General features: G+C 40.3%; 1 protein-coding gene across 1 annotated transcript in view; it reads right to left on the bottom strand.

Annotated features, from left to right (window-relative positions):
• Positions 1–5,694: 5,694 nt before the first annotated feature.
• The window catches only part of LOC134351722 (KH domain-containing, RNA-binding, signal transduction-associated protein 3-like), a 226,406-nt gene continuing 213,525 nt past the window's right edge, over positions 5,695–18,575 (bottom strand). Inside the window, exon 12 of the transcript XR_010019243.1 lies at positions 5,695–6,082. The gene's annotated coding sequence lies outside the window, so the exon portion shown is untranslated. The remainder of the gene's footprint in view (positions 6,083–18,575) is intronic.

The raw sequence follows: 18,575 nt of genomic DNA, 5'->3' as shown, positions 1-18,575 counted from the left end.
AATTGTAGGGGAAGGAAATACAGAAGCCTTAAGTGGTGTGGATAACTTTATTTGCTACTCCTCTAAACTGATTTTATCTTTCAAAGTCTCTCTACAACTCATGTCATCAGCATTATTTTTATTTGCAGGTTGTCTTCTCTTGCACCTTTGCTGTCTGTCGGTCTTCGCTTATGTAAAATACTATTGTATTTCATCTTCCTGAATAGGTCTATATTCTAGCATATATGTACTTTGATAATAAATTTTACTTTGAACTTTTTAATTCAAAGTAACACTCTATGTTGACTGCTGTAAGATAGTTAAAAGTGGGACATGCCTGCAGTTTTTCATCTGGAATATGTATATACTACAAACTCAAAACGATTATTCAATGGCTTTGATTTGAGTTCAAGATGTCAAAGGAATGAAGTAAAACTCTAATATTGATACTTTCAATTATTTACTTTTTGGCAGATTACGTTAAGATTTCTCATTTTTGGCTATTCTTTTGGTTATATGCATGATTATCTCTGAGCAAAAAGCTGCAATCCAACCTCATTTAAAAAGATCTCAGCAACTGTTAAATTACTTTCTTGCAGTTTTCACTAAATCTTGTACTTAATCACCACATACCAATGTAATTACTATTTTCAAAGAATAGTTGACCATAACAGAAGCAAACAGCTATTTTATTTCTATGTAGCACAGTATATCAACTTGACACATGGGGCAGTTTGTATTTAAAAATATATTCAAATAATAAGACAACAGAAGATTCTCAAGTTTGCCCAGTTATTAGTGCCACTGACATTGATAAAACAATATTTGAGATGAAACAACAGAAATTCACTGGGACACAGCAGGTGCAGCAGCATCTGAAATGAGCTGCTACCAGCTTTTGGGATAACCTACTTGAAATTATTTTAGCTTATAGCGTCTGGCAGGATAAATGGACTTTGATATTATAGTTACATGCAAAGAGTTTTCAATTATTTGTTTTTTTTATGCACAAAAGTCTAATTTTGACATTGATTCCCAAGGGAAATCAAAATCTTCATTTGATGGAGCTGCAACAAAAAGAAAAGCAATTATTAAGCAGAGCGAAGTATCTCACATTGGGCTGTAAAAAATTAAAAACAAGGAGGGGTAGTAGATTAATGTGGAAAAAAATTTACTTTTAGAAATCTTATTATTTGTAATATTCCTTGAATTTCTCCTCCAACACATTGGAGATTCAAGTTCTTGACATTCAAAGTTTATGTTCAAACAAGGTATGCAATGGTAAAGTCTACATTAAAGAGACTAGGAGTCTGCTGATAGTTTTTATCATACACTCAGAGGAAACCTCATGAGCTTTCTGGGACCATATCAAAGCAAGCAGTATTTAGAAGGAAAATCCAGGCCATGTTTAACCACCAAATTGTTAGAGGTTTACATGGATTTTAAAAATTCTCTTCATGATTTAGGCTCTTGTAATTTTGGAAAAAGAAATGCTCATGTCACTACTTGAAAATGAAGAGAATATTCTTATCTATGCAGTGATGCATTCAGATATGGTACAAGATGTTATCTTTTGAGGTAGAGAGGATATATCAGAAATGGCTTCAGCAAGTTCAAGCACAAAGGGCAAATTTTCTTCAGCTGTAGTCTGGAAGTGGCTTGATTGTGAAGCTGAGTTTTTTTTTCCAGCAAAATGCAAGGTAGTAAAAGTATCCTAAATGGTATAATCATATCTAATCACTTTTGGTCTGGAAAGCAAAATAAACACACGATCAAATACATTTCCTTCCGTGCATCTGAATCTACAACCTATTTAGTGGGCTTTTATAATTAAGCACTGGTTTAGTACATCAATGGATCTGGATACTGATGAAAATAGAGAGAAAAATCATGAAGGGAATAAGGTGTGTAAGGTGTATTTTTACTAGCCTTACTGAAGCAACAGTAGATGACATCTCATTGGCTCTTCACACAACCCTGGAACATGTGGCCATCAAAGATGCATACACCAGGATGTTTTTTTTTATCAATTACAGCTCGGCACTTAACACTATCATCCCCTCAAAACTAATCAGTAAAATCCAAGACATAGAAACATAGAAAATAGGTGCAGGAGTAGGCCATTCCGCCCTTCCAGCCTGCACTGCCATTCAGTATGATCATGGCTGATCATCCAACTCAGAACCCTGTACCAGCCTTCACTCCATACTCCCTGATCCCTTTAGCCACAAGGGCCATATCTAACTCCCTCTTAAATATAGCCAATGAACTGGCCTCAACTGTTTCCTGTGGCAGAGAATTCCACGGATTCATCACTCTCTGTGTGAAGAAGTTTTTCTTAATCTCAGTCCTAAAAGGCTTTCCCTTTATCTTCAAACTGTGACCCCTCGTTCTGGACTTCCCCAACATCGGGAACAATCTTCCTGCATCTAGCCTGTCCAATCCCTTTAGGATTTTATACATTTCAATAAGATCTCCCCTCAATCTTCTAAATTCCAACGAACATATAAGCCTAGTCGATCCAGTCTTTCTTCATATGAAAGTCCTGCCATCCCAGGAATCAATCTGGTGAACCTTCTTTGTATTCCCTCTATGGCAGGGATGTCTTTCCTCAGATTAGGGGACCAAAACTGCACACAATACTCCAGGTGTGATCTCACCAAGGCCTTGCACAACTGCAGTAATACCTCCCTGCTCCTGTTCTCAAATCCTCTTGCTATGAATGCCAGCATACCATTCGCCTTTTTCACCGCCTGCTGTACCTGCATGCCCACTTTCAATGACTGGTGTATGATGACACCCAGGTCTCATTGCACCTCCCCTTTTCCTAATCGGCCACCAGTCAGATAATAATCTGTTTTCCTGTTCTTGCCACCAAAGTGGATAACCTCACATTTATCCATATTAAATTGCATCTGCCATGAATTTGCCCACTCACCTAACCTATCCAAGTCACCCTGCATCCTCCTCACAGCTAACACTGCCGCCCAGCTTCCATCTGCAGACTTGGAGATGCTGCATTTAATTCCCTCCTCTAAGTCATTAATATATATTGTAAACAACTTGGGTCCCAGCACTGAGCCTTGCGGTACCCCACTAGTCACTGCCTGCCATTCTGAAAAGGTCCCGTTTATTCCCTCTCTTTGCTTCCTGTCTGCCAACCAATTCTCTATCCACATCAATACCTTGCCCCCAATATCGTGTGCTTTAAGTTTGCACACTAATCTCCTGTGTGGTACCTTGTCAAAAGCCTTTTGAAAATCCAAATATACCACATCCACTGGTTCTCCCCTATCCACTCTACTAGTTACATCCTCAGAAAATTCTACGAGATTCATCAGACATGATTTTCCTTTCACAAATCCATGCTGACTTTGTCCGATGATTTCACTGCTTTCCAAATGTGCTGTTATCACATCTTTGATAACTGACTCTAACATTTTCCCCACCACCGATGTTAGGCTAACCGGTCTATAATTCCCCAGTTTCTCTCTCCCTCCTTTTTTAAAATGCAGGGTTACATTAGCCACCCTCCAATCCTCAGGAACTAGTCCAGAATCTAAAGAGTTTTGAAAAATTATCACTAATGCATCCACTATTTCTTGGGCTATTTCCTTAAGCACTCTGGGATGCAGACCATCTGGCCCTGGGGATTTATCTGCCTTTAATCCCTTCAATTTACCTAACACCACTTCCATACTAACATGTATTTCCCTCAGTTCCTTCATCTCACTGGACCCTCTATCCCCTACCATTTCCGGAAGATTATTTATGTCCTCCTTAGTGAAGACAGAACCAAAGTAGTTATTCAATTGGTCTGCCATGTCCTTGCTCCCCATAATCAATTCACCTGTTTCTGTCTGTAGGGGACCTACATTTGTCTTAACGAATCTTTTTCTTTTCACCTATCTATAAAAGCTTTTACAGTCAGACCTGGGGCTCCATACCACCTTGTGCAATTGGATCCTAGGTTTCCTCACTTGTAGACCCCAGTCAGTTCTGATTGACAAAAACATCTCCTCCGTAATCTCCATCAGCACAGAAGCACTGCAGCGATGTGCACTTAGTCCCCTGCTCTACTCGTTTTACACCCTTGACTGTGTGGCTAAGGACAGCTCCAACACAATGTACAAGTTTGCTGATGACACCACTGTTCTGGGCTGTATCAAAGGGTGTGATGAATCAGCATATGGGGGGTGGGGGGCGCTGGAGATTGAAAATTTGGTTGAGTGGTGTAATAACGATAACCTCTCACTCAACATCAATAAGACGAAGGAAATGATAGTGGACTTCAGGAGAGGGAAACCAAAGGTCCATAATCCAGTAATCATCAGAGGATCAGTAACTTTAGATTCATGAGTATCATTGTCTCAGACGACCTGTCCTGGACCCATCATATAAATATAATAGCAAAGAAAGCACAACAGCACCTCTGCTTCCTCAGGAGTTTGTAGAGATTACGTCAACAACCTCGGCAAACTTCTATAGATGTAGGGTGGGAAGTGTGCTGACTGGATTCATTACAGCCTGGCTGGGAATACTGATGTCTTTGAACAGAAAATCAGATAACAGGTTGTGGATTTGGCCCAGTACATTGGAAAGGTTTTACCCACAACCATTTAGCACACCTGATTGAAACGTTGCCGTAGAAAAGCAGCATCTATCATCAAAGATCCTCACCACCTAGACCATGCTCTTTTCTCACTGCTGCCATTAGGTAGAAGGTACAAGTGCCTCAGGACTTGTACCACCAGGTTCAAGAGTAGTTACTACTCCTCAACCATCAGGCTCTTGAATAAAAGGGGTAACTATATTCATTTAAAAACTGTATCTCATTATTTTATGCTAATCTTTATTGCTATTATTGTTTTATCTGTATTTGCAGTTTGTTTACAGTTTGGTTACTGTTCTATAGATTTGCTAAGTATGCCCGCAGAAAAAGAATCTCAGGGTTGTGTGTGTGGTGATATGCATGTACTCTGATAATAAATTTTACCTTGAACGTTGCACAAAAATGCCAAGAAGCAAAGTAACACTGCTTGAGAAGAATGCATGCCAGAGGCCTGAACAAAACATTGCAGGGTTTAGGATTTATGTAAGCTAACTGCTTACATAAATACCATGGTGGAAAGTAAACTAACAACATCAAAAGGAAACAGAAATGGCAAACTGAAATGAGAACATTATAATTTTAAATTAATGGATTTCAATAACTTGTAGAAAGAAAGTAGTAATCACTGGACAAAAGAAAAACTAAGGTTGGGCTCCAGTGGTTGACCACTCCTTCCATAATCTGAGGAATTTACAATCTAATTTTCTAGAGTCACAATCTTGCTGTCATTCAAGAGATATTCCACAACTAATATAATCTGAATTTATGCCTTGTATTATGGCCTAAGTTTTCCAAATGTAGTATGGAATTCATATCAGAGGGAAAAATATCCTGCATATGTAACTTTTTCAGATTATGATGAAAGGTCATTGACCTGAATCGTTCATGGCTTTGTTTTCTTCATAGATGCCATATCTACTGAGTATTTCCATCATTTTACCTCATATTTAAAGCATCTCCAGCATTGTATTTGATGGCAAGATTGCTACAGGAGAAAATAGTTCAGTGATTTTGCACTGGCACAGAAATAAAGATTGTGTGCATAATTCCAATTGTCTTAGTTCTGAGTTAACAAATTCACTACATTATTTTCCACATTTTATTACAGATACAATACAGTTTTGCTTCTTGTTTATTTATCAAAGTTAAACACAGGAACACAAACATGATAAATTTCTGGATCTGGATCAAAGGAAGCCAGAATATTTTAGAAATCAATGAGCTATTTAACTTCGTTTTAAAAAAGTTCATTACATGAAAAATATTTTATGTTAAAATAGAAAAGTGAGAATGCAGCTATTATTCAAATAAACAATGCAAAACACAACTACTTTGGTAAAAACTAAATTTACAGATATTTACAATTTTACAACCAGTTTATACATGGAATCAACAATTATGTTCGATTTTTATTCTATATGACTGTCATTTTGTTGATTGCTCTTTTTGGTCATCTTCATTTAATCGGTGACAAGTCAAACGCACAGTCTCCTGTTAAAAGGACAAATAAAGAATTTTATTACAAGTATATTGTTTCTTTGTCCTACTGTGAATACTGGCAAGAAAATGAATCCCAGGGTCATATATGGTAACATCTACAGTACATACTTTGATAATAAATTTATTTTGACCTTTGAGATAACTGCAAAACATTGCCATCATTTTCAGACTCTATTCAATTCTTGAATTTTATTTGTCATTATAACCCAAATTAAACTATTTATCCATGTATTACAGTATCACTGGATTAAGGAATTTAAAAAAAAAGTAATTTATATTTGCTGGCATTTACCAGTGAAGGGCTTTCAAGTAGAGGCATGCTTTGCCACTTCAGGAAGTTAAGAGCCAATTCAGTACATTAGTGTAATTTGTAGACACATACAGACTAGATCAAACAGGGAAGACAAAAGTCATCAGAAAACAAGCTCAGTTGATTTGACAATAAACTTCAAGGTTGCTGACAGATCTTATTTTTTTCAGATAATTGAATCTGAACTCTGCCTTAAATTTTGTCTTCACTGGAAGTAAAAGGGGAGAAATATAAAATGAGACACAAGTTTACTATTTTCCATTTAACATAATTGTACAAAATCAAAGTCCAACCATGTTCTCTTTAGTCAAGAGGCTTCCATGGATATTATTGACCAGTAACACAACCAACGAATGCATGACACAACTATGCACAGTAGTTGTGCATTTACTAACAACTGGCTTAGAAATGAAAACACAAAGTATTCAACAGGAATTCTGCAGATGCTGGAAATTCAAGCAACTTTCATGTGTGTAACACAAAGTATTTTGTGTTTTTTTGCAGAACATGGAACATTGACATTTTCTACTGTGTTCAGATTTATAAGTCACACATACACAACTTTGTCAATTTCAGGATGCAGGTGCTTCAAACATTTCTTTTTTATTAATTGTCCTTAAGAAGGAAAAGGTGGGCCATCTTCTTGAAGCACCTCATTCCTGTTGGTGAATATAACCTCATGTAGCTGTTGACAAGTTTCAAGATTTAGATGGGAAAAACCCCTGCATAGCCATATTAGGATGACTCATAATTTGGAAAGAACCTATGCTTTATGGTTGTAGGTTTTTGTGTTGCTGCTGAGCTAGCTTGATGAACAGTTCCAGTGCGTTTTCTGATTGCATAGACTGCGGCCTTGGAGCAACAGGGGTGGAAGGAATGAATGTTTAGGATGAAAAATGAAATCCTTGTCCTGGTTGGTTTTGAGATTTTTGACATTTGTTCAGCTGCATTCAATGCAATGTATTCCGATAACAACGTCAGAGACTGTATCCAATCCTGATCTTGGGCACTATCAAGATGGAGTTTGCACATTCTCCCTCTGACCACATGGATTTCCTCCGAGTGCTCCATTGTACCTAAGATTTGTGAGTTGGTAGTTTAATTGGTCACTGCAAAGTGCAGTGTAGGTGAAAGACAGCACCTGAAGAGTTGATAGTAAGTAGGGAGAACAGGTTTCAGTGCAAATGGGTTGATGATAGATGGTGCACGTATGCTGGGCTGAATGGCCTGTATCTCTCTATGATTCTCTTGCAATATTGATGTTTTGAAGATGGTGGAAAGGCTTTAGGTCAGGGGTTCCCAACCTGGGGTCCACAGATCTCTTGATTACTGGTAAAGGCCCATGGCATAAAAAAGTTGTGAACCCCTGCTTTAGGGTGTCAAGAATTAAACCTCTTACATCAGAATACTCATGAGGTTCCTGACCTGCTCATTTGGCCTCTACATATATTCAGCTAGCTGGCATACGATTCTGGTCAATATGACCCTACAGGGTTTTGATGGTGAGAAATTTGCAATGCTAATACTAGTCAATGTAAATGGTAAGTCCCAGGACATTCTCTTGTTGAAGATGATCAATACTGAAAGTCTTGCAATACAGCATTGTTTTCCACAGGCCCATCAATACCTGATTATCTAGATTTTACTCTATGCAAGAGTGCTCTGCTTTAGTTACTGAGGTATTGTGAATATTTTGAATTTGAAAAATATACATTCAGCAACCCCAAAGTTTCTTTATAAACTTTTTCATGGACTAGAGTATACATTAAAGGCTGCTAGAAATCTTTGTAAAGGCTAACATTGTTCATATTTTCATATAAAAGCAGAAAACACTGTATACACTTGGCAATTTAGGTAGCATTTGTGGAAACATAAACAGTTTCTTTTATCCCTCTATATATAGTCAGTGAGATATATAAAACGGTAACAGCGTTTTTTGGCCTATTTCATCCATGCCGACCAAGATTCCTAACTAGCCCTATCTCAATTAATTTGATACACATCCCTCAAAACCATTTTCACCTGCCCGAGTCTTTTTAAATGTTGCTAATGTACCCAACCACTTCCTCTGGCAGGTGACCACTCCCAGTAGAAAAAGTTGCTCCACAGGTTCCTATTAAATCTCTCCTCTCACTTTATATCTATGTCCTTTAGTTGTTGGTTCTCCAAACTTGGAACACATTGTGTGCATACTCACCCTAATTCTGCTCCACATGATGTTATATCTCTCTGTAATATACCCCTTATATTTCTAGGCTCCATTGAATAAAGTCACAGCCTGCTCAATATCCCCTCCATACTCAGTCCCATGAGTCCCGGCAACATCCTCGTAAATCAGTCCAGCACTCTTTCTAACTTAATGGAATTTTTTTAAAGCAGGGTGACCAAAAATGAACACAATATTCCAAATGCAACTAACAACTGTAGCATAACATGCCAAGTTCTATACTGAATGCCTAGACTGATGATGGCCAGCATGGCAAAGGCATTGTATCTACCTGTGATGTCACTTCCAGGGAACCACATTCATATACACGTAGGTCCCACTGTTGTACAATGTTCCCCAGCATTCTACCATGCCAAACAACTTTTATCAGAGGCCTTACTGAAATCCATATAAACTGTCTGCAGCCCTGCCCTCATTGAGCTGCTTGGTTACTTCTAAAGAACTCATTCGAGTTCTAAAGACTTAATCTCCTGCACACAAAGCTGTGCTGATTATCCTTATGAACCTCTCTCTTTCCAAATTCTTGTACATCTTATCCCTCTGAATTCCTTCTTGTAACTTACCTACCATAGATATTTGGATTATTGGCCATTAGTTCCCAGGTTTTTCTTTACAATCCTTTTTAAATAAAGGCAAATCATGAGCCACCTTCCAGTCTTCACCTGTCACTAATGATGAAGCTAAAATTGCAGTTAGAACTCCTGCATTTTCTACCTTCTATAATGTTCTTTAATAGACTGGATCAGGTGCTGGAGACTTATCTACTTTGGTACATTTTATTACATCCAGCACTTCCTCTATAACACAGACTAATCTCAAGACTATTAACTATCTCAATTTCCTAAGTCTTCGTGTGGTCTTTTACCAAAGTAAAGAGGGGAAGCATGACTTGGAGGTAGGAGTACAGAGGTACATTCATAACATAGAGATATGTAAAATTATGTGGGGTATAGAGGGGGTAAATGTAAGCAGGCTTTTTCCACTGAGGTTGGGTGGGACTGCAACCAGAGATCATGGGTTAAGGGTTAAGGGTGAAGGGTGAAAAGATAAGGGGAACATGAGGCGAAACTTCTTCATTCAGAGCAATGAGATGAGAGTGTGGACTGAGCTACCAGCACAAGCTGCAAGCTCAATTTCAACATTTAAGCAAAGTTTGGATTTGCTGATGACACTAAACTGATTGACCAAATCTCAAATAATAATGTGGCAGCCCACACAGAGGAAGTCATCACCCTGGCACAGAGGTGTCAAGAAAACAGCCTCTCCTTCAATGTCGCAAAAACAAAGGAGCTGGTTGTGGACTACAGGAGGAATGGAGACAGGCTAACCCCTATTGACATCAATGGATCTGGGGTTGCGAGGGTGAACAGCTTTAAATTCCTTGGCACAAATGTCACCAAGGATCTCATGTGGTCTGTACATACTGGCTGTGTGGTGAAAAAGACACAATAGTGCCTCTTTCACCTCAGATGGCTGCAGAAGTTTGATATGGGTCCCCAGATCCTTAGAACTTTCTATAGGGGCAAAATTGAGAGCATCCTGACTGGTATGGGAACTGTACTTCCCTCAATCACAGGACTTTACACAGAGTGGTGTGGACAGCCCAGCGCATCCGTAGATGTGAATTTCCCACTATTCAGGCACTTACAAAGACAGGTGTGTAAAAAGGCCCTGAAGGATCATTGGGGACCCGTGTTACCCCAACCACAATCTGTTCCAGCTTCTACCATCCGGGAAACGATACTGCAGCATAAAAGCCAGGACCAACAGGTTCTGGAACAGCTTCTTCTACTAGGCCATCAGACTGCTTAATTCATGCTGACTTAACTGTATTTCTATGTTATATTGGCTATCCTGTTGTACATACTATTCATTACAAATGACTATAAATTGCACATTGCACATTTAGACAGAGACGTAATGTAAAGATTTTTACTCATGTATATAAAGGATATAAGTAATAAAGTCAATTCAATGCAATAGTAGGGATATGGAGGGCTATTGTCCCAGTGCAGGTTGATGGGAGCAGGCAGCTTAAGTGGTTTCGGCATGGACTAGGTGGACCATAGGGCCTGATTCTGTGTTATACTTTTCTACAGTTCTATGGCTTTGCCCATGATTTGTGGCTCTAAACAAAGATATCTACTTTAGTCTTTAGGTCCTAGTCTCTCTCCAGTTAACTCTTTTTCCTTTAATATACTTATAAAATCTCTTAGGATTCTCCTTGATCTTCTCACCCAAAGGTATCTTATGCCCCTTTTATGCCCCTCTGAATTCCTCAGGTATACCCCAGCAGCCCATATACTATTCCAGGAATTCACATGATTCCAGATGCCTGCACCCTATCCCCTACATCCGTTTTTTCTGACCACATCCTCAATATCCCTCATAGGAACATAGATACATAGAAAACCTACAGCACAATACAGGCCCTTCAGCCCACAATGCTGTGCCGAACATGTACTTTAGAAATCACCTAGGGTTACCCATAGCCCTCTCTTTTTCTAAGCTCCATGTACCTATCCAGGAGCCTCTTAATAGACCCTGTTGTATCCACCTCCACCACAGTCGCTGGCAGCTCATTCCACGCACTCACCACTCTCTGCGTAAAAAACTTACCCCTGACATCCCCTCTGTATCTACTTCCAAGCATCTTAAAACTGTATCCTCTTGTGTTAGCCATTTCAGCCCTAGCCAAAAGCCTCTGACTATCCACACGATCAATGTCTCTCATCATCTTATATACCTCTATCAGGTCACCTCTCATCCTCTGTCGCTCCAAGGAGAAAAAACCAAGTTCACTCAACCTATTCACGTAAGGAATGCACCCCAAGCCAGGCAACATCCTTGTAAATCTTCTCTGCACACTTTCTATAGCTTCCACATCCTTCCAGTAGTGAGATGACCAGAACTGAGCACAGTACTCCATGTGGGGTCTGACCAGGGTTCTATATGGCTGTAACATTAACTCTCCGCTCTTGAACTCAATCCCACAGTTGATGAAAATCAATGCACTGCAGGTCTTCTTAACCACACAGTCAACCTGTGCAGCAGCTTTGAGTGTCCTATGGACACCCACCCCAAGATCCCGCTGTTCCTGCACACGGCCAAGAGTCTTACCATTAATAATATATTCTGCCATCATATTTGACCTACCAAAATGAACCACCTCACACTTATCTGGGTTGAACTCCATCTGCCACTTCTCAGCTGCCTTTGATAAAGCCATGCTGACTATTCCCAATCATATTACGCCTCTCCAAATATTCATAAATCCTGCCTCTCAGAATCTTCTCCATCAGTTTACCAACCACTGAAGTAAGACTCACTGGTCTATAATTTCCTGGGCTATCTCTACTCCCTTTCTTGAATAAGGGAACAACATCTGCAACACTCCAACCCTCCAGAACCTCTCCCATCCTCACCGATGATGCAAAGATCATTGCCAGAGGCCCTGGGGTATATCTCGTTTGGCCTCGGGGACATACCCAATTTGATGCTTTCCAAGAGCTCCAGCACATCCTCTTTCTTAATGTCTATATGGTCAAACTTTTCAGTCTGCTGTAAGTCATCCCTACAATCGTCAAGGTCCTTTTCCATAGTGAACACCTCCGCTATCGCCTCCGGTTCCATACACACTTTTCTACTGTTACATTTGATTGGTCCTATTCTCTCACGTCTTATCCTCTTGCTCTTCACATACTTGTAGAATGCCTTGGGGTGTATGGGGTGTCAGAGAGGGGTAGCACCTCTGGTGGGGGAACATGTCACGTGCTTTTCAAGGCAGTTAGTCCACCTTTGGTCCCCTCCTGGCACTCAGCCCTCACCTGTGGCTCCCCGTAGCTGTTTGCATGCGACAGCAGCTACACCCTGGGCAACAGCTTCGACAAGCCGGCTAAACCAGGTGAGGGTAGACGACAGGTCTCAAACCCTCGGTGAGATAGGGAGTTGTCTATCCCAACATGTGAAAACAGACTCCGGTGGATTGAGCGGGCGAGACCAATGGAAGGTCCAACGTTCAAGAGGGCAGTCTCTGCAAGCGTTGTGGAATGTGTAGAGCATGACATGACACAGAAGACGTCCTGGTCATCCACTGTGCCCAGTCCCATTTCCAGTCGTCTCAACTCTTGTCTTGCCACTGGATCCAGATGGGAATTGGGAACTTCACTTAAATCCAAATCATGCGCTAGTCTCGACACCATCATTATGACTAATGGTGTCGTGGTCTTCATCGACGACGATGGACGAACAACAAGAATGCTTTGGGGGTTTCCTTAATCCTGCTCACCAAGGCCTTCTCTTGGCCCCTTCTGGCTCTCCTAATTTCATTCTTAAGCTCCTTCCTCCTCGCTTTATAATTTTCTATATCTCTATTATTACCTAGTTTTTCTGAACCTTTCATAAGCTTTACTTCTTGACTAGATTTACAACAGCCTTCGTACACCACAGTTCCTGTACCATACCATCTTTTCCCTGCCTTATTGGAATGTACCTATGCAGAACACCATGCAAATATCCCCTGAACATTTGCTACATTTCTGTCATCCATTTCCCTGAGAATATCTGTTCCCAAGTTATGCTTCCAAATTCCTGCCTGATAGCTTCATATTTCCTCTTACTCCAATTAAATGCTTTCCTAACTTGTCTGTTCCTATCCTTCTCCAATGCTATGGTAAAGGAGATAGAATTGTGATCACCATCTCCAAAATGCACTCCAATTGAGAGAAATGACACCTGACCAGATTTATTTCCTAATACCAGATCAAGTATAGCCTCTCCTCTTGTGGGCTTATCTACATATTGTGTCAGGAAACCTTCCTGAACATACCTAAAAAACTCCACCCCATCTAAATCCTTGCTCTAGGGAGATGCCAATCAATATTGCTGAAATTAAAATCTCCCACTATGACAACCCTGTTATTATTGCATCTTTCCAGAATCTGTCTCCTCACCTGCTCCTTGATGAACCTGTTACTACTGGGTGGTCTATAAAAAACACCCAGTAGAGTTATTGACTCCTTCCTGTTCCAAACTTCCACCCACAGAGACTCAGTAGACAATCCCTCCATGACTTCCTCCTTTTTCGCAGCTGTGACGCCATCTCTGATCTGCAGTTCAATGTCCCCACCTTTTTTGCCTCCCTCCCTGTCCTTTCTGAAACATCTAAAGCCTGGCACGTTAAGTAGTCATTCCTGCCCCTGAGCCATCCAAGTCTCTGTAATGGCCACATCATCATAGTTCCAAGTACTGATCCACATTTGAAGTTCATCTGTTTTGTTTCTCAATTTGTGAGCCAACCACCCCTTCTTCCATCTCCAGTTCGGTTCCCATCCCCCAAGTGATTCTAGTTTAAACTCACCCCAATAGCCTTAGCTAGCCTCCCTGCCAGGATATTGGTCCCCCTCGGATTCAAGTGCAACCTGTCTTTTTTGTACATGTCACTGCTGCCCCAAATGAGGTCCCAAAGATCTAGAAATCTGAATCCCTGTCCTCTGCTCCAATCCCTCAGCCACGCATTAACCCTCCACCTCACTCTATTCCTATACTCACATGGCACAGACAATAACTTTATACTTTATTGTCGCCAACCAATTGATACTAGAGCATACAATCATCACAGCGATATCTGATTCTGCGCTTTGTGCAGAATCAAAATTTCTGATGCACTTTGAGAAGAAACTTCAAAATTCACTACCTTTTATGTTAAGCATAGAAACATAGAAAATAGGTGCAGGAGTAGGCCATTCGGCCCTTCGAGCCTGCACCGCCATTTATTATGATCATCCAACTCAGAATCCTGCACCAGCCTTCCCTCCATACCCCCTGATCCCCATAGCCACAAGGGCCATATCTAACTCCCTCTTAAATATAGCCAATGAACTGGCCTCAGCTGTTTCCTGTGGCAGAGAATTCCACAGATTCACCACTCTCTGTGTGAAGAAGTTTTTCCTAATCTCGGTCCTAAAAGGCTTCCCCTTTATCCTCAAACTGTGACCCCTCGTTCTGGACTTCCCCAACATCGGGAACAATCTTCCTGCATCTAGCCTGTCCAATCCCTTTAGGATTTTATACGTTTCAATCAGATCCCCCCTCAATCTTCTAAATTCCAATGAGTACAAGCCCAGTTCATCCAGTCTTTCTTCATATGAAAGTCCTGCCATCCCAGGAATCAATCTGGTGAACCTCCTTTGTACTCCCTCTATGGCAAGGATGTCTTTCCTCAGATTAGGGGACCAAAACTGCACACAATACTCCAGGTGTGGTCTCACCAAGGCCTTGTACAACTGCAGTAGTACCTCCCTGCTCCTGTACTCGAATCCTCTCGCTATAAATGCTTAAAAAAATCCTATATAACATTGATGTTCAGCCTTAATCTAATTTTATTATAAACCTTTTGTCCCAGACTCAGTAGCAGAAAAGACAGTTTCTACCTGTGCATTCAAATCTTTTAATTGTTTAACACAGATAATTTTGTAACCCACCATTGTCAAGGGAGTACAAACATAATCCATGCAATCTGCTTTTGTAATACCTCAAATCTTTTAATTTTGGTATCAGCATGGTAATTCAAGATGCATCAACATTAGTATAATCTGAGAAAGAGGGCCCAAAAATAAAAGTAGTAATGCACTGAAGTCTAAACCAGAATCTTAACCAAGTCTGTTATGAAAGCAGCAGGAGAATAATCGAAGATGCAACTAGTTGTTACAATCAAAGGCATTGTTCTGCATCTTGTTTTCTAGTCACACAGTTAACAAAATACAGTCATAGCCAGAAAGGGAAGTCCCAAGGCAGTGAAGTACAGAACAGGGGATACAGGCAGATGGGTGCTTCTGATGCATTCTGACCTGCCTGGTATTCAGCTACCTTCTTTCTCCAAAACACAAAGTCCAATTGAAAAGCATATTTCTTAATTCCATTAACACTTATAAAAACATAAGAAATAGGAACAGGAGGAGGTCATTTGGCCCACTGAGTCTACTCCACCATTCAATCATGGCTGATCCTTTTCATCTCCTCCTCAACCCCAGTTCCCAGCCTTCTCCCCATAACTTTTGAAGCCATATCCAATCAAGAATCTATCAATATCTGCCTTAAATACATCCAACAACCTGGCCTCCACAGCTGCATGTGGCAACAAATTCCACAAATTCACCACCCTTTGGATAATGAAATTTCTCTGTATTTCTGTTTTGAAAGGGCGCTCCTCCATCCTGAGGCTGTGCTCTCTTGTCCTAGACTCTCCCACCATGGGAAACATCCTCATCACATCTACTCTGTCTAGGACTTTCAACATTCGGAAGGTTTCAATGAGATAACCCTTTCATTCTTGGATCATCCTTGTGAAACTCCTCTGGACCCTCTCCAATGCCAGCACAACTTTTCTAAGACGAGGAGCCCAAAACTGTTTACAATACTCAAGGTAAGGCCTCACCAGTGCCTTAAAAAGCCTGAGCATCATATCCTTGCTCTTGTCTTCTAGACCTCTTGAAATGAATGCCAACATGGCATTTGCCTTTCTCACCACCAACTCATTCTTCAAGTTAACCTTTAGGGTGTTCTGCACAAGGACTTTCAAGTCCCTTGGCATCTCAGATTTTTGGATTTTCTCCCTGTTTAGAAAATAGTCCACACATTTATTCTACTACTAAAGTGCATGCCCATACATTTTCCAACATTGTATTTCATTTGCCACTTTCTTGCCCATTCTCCTAATCTGTCTCAGTCCTTCTACATCCTACTTGTTTCCTCAACACTACCTGCCCATCTACCAATCTTCGTTTCATCTGCAAACTTGGCAACAAAGCCATATATTCCATCATCGAAATCATTTCTATACAGCATAAAAAGAAGTGGTCCCAACACCGACCCCTGTGGAACACCACTAGTCACTGGCACCAACCAGAAAAGGATCCTTTTATTCCCACTCACTGTCTCCTACCAATCAGCCAATGTTCTGCCCATGTTAATAACTTCCCTGTAATATCATGGGCTCTTAACTTAGTAAGCAACCTCATGTGTGGCACCTTGACAAAGGCCTTCTGCAAGTCAAAATATACAACATCCACTGCATCCCCTTTATCTATCCTACTTTTAAGCTCCTCAAAGAATTCCAACAGGTTTGCCAGGCAGGATTTTCCCTGAAGGAAACCATACTGACTTTGTAATATCTTATCCTGTGTCACCAAGTATGCCATCACCTCATCCTTAACACTTGACTCCAACATCTTCCCAACCACTGATGTCAGGCTAACTGGTCTATAATTTCCTTTCTTCTGCCTTCCTCCTTTCTTAAAGAATGGAGCGACATTTGCAATCTTCCGGTCCTCTGGCACTATGGCAGAGTCCAATGGTTTTTGAAAGATCATTTCTAATGTCACCACAATCTCTAATGCTACCTCTTTTAGAACCCGTTAAGATGGACAATGAGGTTTGTACATGCTGAACTTATACTTCAAATGCACTGCAAATTTCTGCTTTATGATGAGTGCAGGGTACGGAGGAAATAATGCCTCTACTGTGAGCGATTCTATTGTACAGCAATATATAAAATAAATGAAATTATATACAATACAATGGACCAAATAAAACATTGTTTTAGTATAACAAAGAGGTTTGTTAAATTCTTTCCCTAGGAAGACAAACATCAATAATGAAGTTTACCATTTCTTTCAATGTGTCAGCATAGCTTTTAGTCATCTGAGGAAAAGATCAAAATTTCAAACCTCATCCATCAGAGAGTAATGATAACTGACTATGTGCTTCTGTGAGATGTAATCTCAAAGTATTGGAGAAATGACACCCATTTGGTGTAATTTCAAGACAGGCCTTGGGTGGGCAAAATCATTCATATCCATTGACAGGATAGGCAAATGATTGGCAATATTCTCTCTTTAGCCAACACCTTTAGAATCGAGATGGTGGTTACATTTGATAGCTCTGAAGGACAGGCTGCACGTCAAACACTTGACTCCTAAAGGGGATGCTCAATTTCAAGCTCCAGACGATCAAAGAAAATGTCTTATGGATATTCTGAGAGCATTTTTGAAAAAGTACAACAACTCAACTAATTCACAGGAATCCCTGGCCCATTAAAATTAAAATGGAGAAGACATTTGTGAAATGGTAATAAAGCAGAGGACAAAGCTTCCCTGAATTCCCTTTTCCACCACATTCCACCCCCTCTTGCCTGCCAGACTATGGTCAGTATCTGTTACCCCAACCAAGACATTTATTATTTCATTCATCTATGGAAAAGACGACTATAAGACATAGGAGCAGAATTAGGCTGTTCAACCCATTGAGTCTGCTCCACCATCCATTCATAGATGACAAATTTTCTCTCAGTCCAATTCTCCTGCTTTCTCCCCGCAACCTTAGATGCACTTATTAATCAAGAACTTATCACCCTCCACTTTAAATATGCCCAATTACTTGGCCTCCATAGTTGCCTCTGGAAATGAACTTCACAGATTCACCACCCTCTAAAAAAATTCCTCATCACCTCTGTACTAAAGGGATGTCCTTTGATTGTGCTCTCTGGTCCTTCACTCTTCCACCAGTGAAAACATTCTCTGCATGTCCACTGCATTCAGTAAGTTTCAATGAGATCCCCTGTCATGCTAAACTCCAGCGAGTAAAGACCCAGAGCCAACAAAGGCTCTTGTAATGGTAGAATAGTAATAAAAAATAACCAAGGAAGGAAATGACATTAAATAATGATGATTGTCCACAACTACAGTCAAGGCATTATTAAAGGAAACATGGCAGGAAATAAAGGATTGCTGAAATGATAGCAAAAACATATCTGGATAATTGCCAGAAAAATAATTAACTACAGTACAGTGAACTGCTAGCTACTAGCACACTTAAGTTATAATCCCCGACTCCAAAAAGAAATGAAGGGGTCCTCAGACTGAGGTGCTCAAAAAGTTAATAGGGTTTAT

The sequence above is a fragment of the Mobula hypostoma genome, chromosome 1, assembly GCF_963921235.1.
Source record: "Mobula hypostoma chromosome 1, sMobHyp1.1, whole genome shotgun sequence".
In the NCBI taxonomy this organism is placed as follows: domain Eukaryota; kingdom Metazoa; phylum Chordata; class Chondrichthyes; order Myliobatiformes; family Myliobatidae; genus Mobula; species Mobula hypostoma.
This window is presented reverse-complemented; position numbering and strand designations above follow the sequence as displayed.